Source organism: Phyllostomus discolor, chromosome 1 (genome assembly GCF_004126475.2).
Source record: "Phyllostomus discolor isolate MPI-MPIP mPhyDis1 chromosome 1, mPhyDis1.pri.v3, whole genome shotgun sequence".
In the NCBI taxonomy this organism is placed as follows: Eukaryota; Metazoa; Chordata; class Mammalia; order Chiroptera; family Phyllostomidae; genus Phyllostomus; species Phyllostomus discolor.
Window position 1 is genome coordinate 68664759 of NC_040903.2, and position 5031 is coordinate 68669789.

The 5031-nt window shown below is 45.8% G+C and overlaps 1 pseudogene; it reads left to right on the forward strand.

Annotated features, from left to right (window-relative positions):
* Window positions 1–1162: 1162 nt before the first annotated feature.
* On the forward strand, window positions 1163–2070 carry LOC114493189 (annotated as a pseudogene).
* Window positions 2071–5031: the final 2961 nt, after the last annotated feature.

The window sequence follows — 5031 nt, forward strand, 5'->3', positions numbered from 1 at the left end:
CATAAATTATTAGATATGAAAGGTAAAATTTTAAAGGTTTTATTTATTTATTTACTTATTTTAAAGATTTTATTTATTTATTTTTAGAGAGGGAAGGGAGGGAGGGAGGGAGAGGGAGAGGGAGAGAGAGAGAAACATCAATGTGCAGTTGCTAGGGGTTATGGCCTGCAACCCAGGCATGTACCCTGGCTGGGAATCGAACCTGGGACACTTTGGTTCCCAGCCCGTGCTCAATCCACTGAGCTACGCCAGCCAGGGCTAAGGTTTTATTTTTATTTATTTTTAGAGAGAGGAGAAAGGAGGGAGAAAGAGAGGGAGAGAAACATCGAGGTGTGAAAGAAAGATCAATTGGTTGCCTCTCACATGTCCCCAAATGGGGACCTGGCCCACAACCCAGATGCGTACCCTGACCAGGAATCAAACAAGTGACCTTTTGATTCGCAGGCCAGCATTCAGTCCACTGAGCCACACCAACCAGGGGATAAAGAGTAAAATTTTATTGCAAAATAAAACTACCATAGATGGTGTTCCTCTTCAACAGTATTCCAATTTTACAATTGTTGTTATTAACAGTTACTGTACACACTATGAAACCTTTTTCATAAAAACGACCAGGTGAGATGGAAAGGAATTTTATCATGGCAACGTCAGTTACAGAGCTCCTCCTGATTCGATGTTCTATCATCAAAATTATTTTTGATGATCCAATTCTCTGACAACTCAATTAGGTCTTCTCTCAATTTTCATGAAAGCAGAAAATTAGAAACCTGAGTTACAAAGAGATTTATTAATCAGTCGACAAACTCATTCACTCACGTTCTTACAAAACCGCATTTGTCTGTCATCCCAGAGATCAGCCTCACGGGGCGATGCACAAACTGAGAAGCGGGGAGTGAAGGGACCTCTTGCTTCTGTGAGACGGATGCTGTGAAAGGGAGATGGGGGAGACCCTCCGAGCCTCAGGCAGGCAGGGCTCACTGCCTTCCAGCTCTTGGCAGAGCTCTTTCAGGGAAGGGTGCACCTGTGAGGGGCAGGCCCAGGATTTCCTTTTCCAAATCCACATGCAATGTACCCTTAGCGAGCCCTCATGTGCCCACCAGGGATGTGGGTCCCCAAATGTTAAGTAAGGGGGACACACCTTGGAATGTCCCCACTGGGTTGGGAGCTGAGTCTGAGTGGAGCTGGTGACCCTGGACAGTTGGGGCTTCCCTGACTTTTCCAAATGACATTCTCCAAACTGGGTTTTGTGGGACATCTGTGCCCTTGGACATGTTAGTGATTCCTAGTGAAGACTCCCAGGTCAACAACAGTTTGGGAGGTTATTAGAGAGCAGGACACATCCAGTGTGTGAATGGGAACCCCTGTAATTCGTGTGACAAAAGAGCAATTTTAAAATGGGTGACACTGAGGAGGATGAGAGGATTGTTGTTCAGAAGGGTGCCTGGTGCCTTACCTTGGAATAAGGAGGCAAGCACAAGACTGCACCAAATCTTGATGGTCTTTTTGGGCAAAAGACAAGTCATGCCCCTGGATTTTCTTACATGGATGCCAACAAGAACAAAAACATCTTCTGGGGAGAGGCTACACTGAAGGGTATTTGGAGAATCCCAAGAAGTACATGCCTGGAACAAAAGTCGTCTTTGCTGGCAGTAAGAAGAGTTCAGAAAGGGCAGATTTGATAGCTTATCTCAAAAAAGCTATTAATGAGTAAATGTTGGCTACAGCCTGATTTATTACAAAGGTCGTGTGGTTTTTATATGTGTACCATACTGAAATGGTCCTCACACACCAGAATTCAGGTCATGGAAGGCTGATGGAACATTTCTTTGGGGCAATTCTGATTTAAATAAGATTGGCCTGTGATTAAATGGATATGATCGGTGTTTTGAACTTTGATGGTGATCTCAGTTCAGCAACTGCTATCACAGTTTTCCCTTCTAAAAATATGACTGGGCGTGATTCGTAATATTCAACTCTTCACCGACATGGTGCATGCCACCTCAAAACCTGTAGGAGATGGGTTTTAAACTTAGATTTATGTTACTGGTATATTAAGGTGTTTAAATACTGAGGAAACTCCTTCGCTGTACATGAGGAAAGCAAGCCTCGCTTGTGCTTCACAGCGTGGTCGTTAGCCTGTTAAAAGGCAGGGGCCACCAATAAGCTGGCATGCCACTTTATCTTTTTGGTCCTAACTATGCCAATTTAATTAAAATGCCCTGTATCTAACCTGTTGCCTTTTGCTTAATGAAAGACATTTTAGTGTGGTTTGTGTATAATATGAAATGAAGAGTATCTAACACTTCTCACATTTTATAGATGATCTGCAAGGTCAGATGCTGTTAAAATTCATCGTGATGAGACATAGTAGCAAACTGTGAATTCTTTAAGTGAGACTGAATTATAATTCAGGATTGTCTTGAATAGCTATTCAAAAACGACTGTGGAATTACTACATGCGTGTGTGATTCGTGATGGTGCCTTTGCCAGCTCACTAGAAAGATTCAAGTAGAGGAGAACAGATCGTTAAGACAAAAGTGTAAATTATGTGATCATAAGGCTTAGGATAATTAAAATCAAAGTCACTTTTAAAAAGTTTGGGGAAAGTTCCCTTTTATATTTCCACCTCTTAGAGCTTTGCAATGAAACCTGAATATCAAAGGCTAAAGAACCTTGTTTCACTTTGTTTAGTGCAGAATTTCCCCAGTTGGATTCACCCCCCACCCCCCACAACCTTCCTCCCTCTCCAAAGGATACGTAGTTACACATGAAGGGTCCTTAGACATGTGTATGGTCCTGAACTCCAGCCACAGGCTCCCCTGCCTTGCCTGCGCAGCCCGACCCACAGGGATCACCCTCACATACTCCCAAGGGACCTGGGCCTGAGACTGGTTTGTTCCCACAGGCCCTGTTCCCTGCTCAGGCAACATTGTCTCTGCTCTGGTTTCCTGCTGGTGCCGTTTTTAGGTGGGGTTTTGTAGGACAGGAAAGTTCCTGTGCAATTGACTTGGGCAGCACCCGCTGCAGCCACATACTTGCAGGCGCCTCCTAAGCATTGTGAGCCACTCTCAGATAACCCCGAGTGGGCGTGGACGGTCAGCTTGGTGCTTCTCCAGCTGTCTTTCTGGGTCCCCTGGTCATCGGTAATGTGGACCAGGCCAAGACAGGAATATGACCAGCTGCAGAGTGAAGTAAAACTCCAAACATGAATGGTGCGTGTGTGAGTGTGTAAGAGAAAGACCATGTGACTGTATAGCTTTCATTACATGCACAGCCACATGGATTTTAATCATCTGGTTTGCATTTCCATCTTTTCAAGGCAAAAAAACCCAGAGTAAGCTATACAACAATAATAGGATGACCATACAAATGTCCAGTGTCACAGCTGGGAGAGAAGCCTCCTGAGACATTTATTGCGTATGAATGAGGGTCAGGTGGCCTGGGTTGTGGGTTGAGACATCTTATCTCTCTAGTATGCAAAATTAAGCCCCTGCTGCCCTTTCCCTTCATTCACCAAGACTACAAGTTAGTTATGCACACGTCCTAAACAGTTTGGTTAGAGTGGAGATACAATTACACTCTCCATTCAGACAAATGGAGCTCAAAATTCAAACAAATCAGTCAGTACCTGCTGGAAAAAATGCTTGAAGAGTGAGCCTCTGAGCTCCTTGTTTGTGGGAACAGAGGCACATGGAGCGCTTCTGCTTGTCACTCATTCTACACACCTGCTCGGAACAAGCGAGTCTGGCAGAACCAAAGACACGGATTACTGATCCTGCCTCAGCCGGAATCCGCTTTGCCCCCTGAAAACCTCTGCTCTCACCTGGGAAGCTGGAAAATAACTAGTGCATTTTTATGAGCTTCCACAAATGCAGGAGAACAAAACTCCGAAAAGCTGGAAGAAATGAGATAAAGAACCAAAATGAGCTTTTGATCTTAAAGTCACTTGGGATTTCCTGGAGAATTTCCCCCCCAAATTCCCTTTCTGGGAAGACAAAGGCAGCAGAAACCAAGTGTTTGCCTGCAGTGTAAGGGGCAGGGGTTGCCCAATCAAGGTGAGACTCAGGACAGGGCCCTTGATACTGGCACCGTGGGGCTCTGGTGCTGGGGGCTAAGGCTCAGAGAAAACCACCCCTGAAGAGCCCGGGAACAAATGGCATGAAGCCAGACCATCAGCTTGGTGCTTATCTCAAGGGGAAAAAGTTTTCTACACCCTCACTCACCAATCTGTCCCCTTCCTGTGGGGGGTGGGGGGAGGCGAGAATGTGCCACCAAAGTCTGGGAGCCCTTTTGGGGGTTGATGCATTACCTTCTGCTTCACTGCATCAGGTGTGGAGAACAGCTGCAGCGGGTTTGAAAGAGAAACAATGGTTTCCTCTCCATCAGCTCTTCCAGGCAGCAGCTAAGGGGAGGGAGAAGCAGAGAGTAACCATGTGGTTCAAGGGCATTCTCTGATCCAAACCCACAGCCTTGCATAAATCTGTCATCTTGATTCCGCTGCAGAAGCCACCACACGCCTGAAAGGTGGAAAAGCAAAATGGGTCCAGGTGTTACCTGGCTGTGAGGCAGGGTGGAGGGAAATGTTCTTGGTGGTGGTCAGGGCTGCCTTGGGCAGAGCTGGAGGGGGCTCTGCCTGTGAATGTGGTGGTGTGGTGGAAGTCTTATTTACACAGGACAAACGGGGCCGTGGGCAGGACGGTGCAGCCCTGCATCCACATGGGTCAGTCTGTGAAGCTATGAAAATACAGGAAATCCGACGGTGAAGGCTGGTGCTGCTGGTGTTTAAATCCATGAATAAGCGATATCTGTAGGAGGACAGAATTCGTGGGTCATTCCTGGGCCCAGGGCTTTGAGGAGAGACACTTTAGTAATATGGGGTTAGACAAAGCTCTAGATGTTGGAGTTTCTTTAAACTATTTTTCTGACATTTCCCCAAATGAACCTCAAATATTTATAATCAACTTACTTTTTCTATGTTTCTGTCTACGTGCAAACTGACTGCACATTCGATTGTTTGTCTGGGGAGGGACA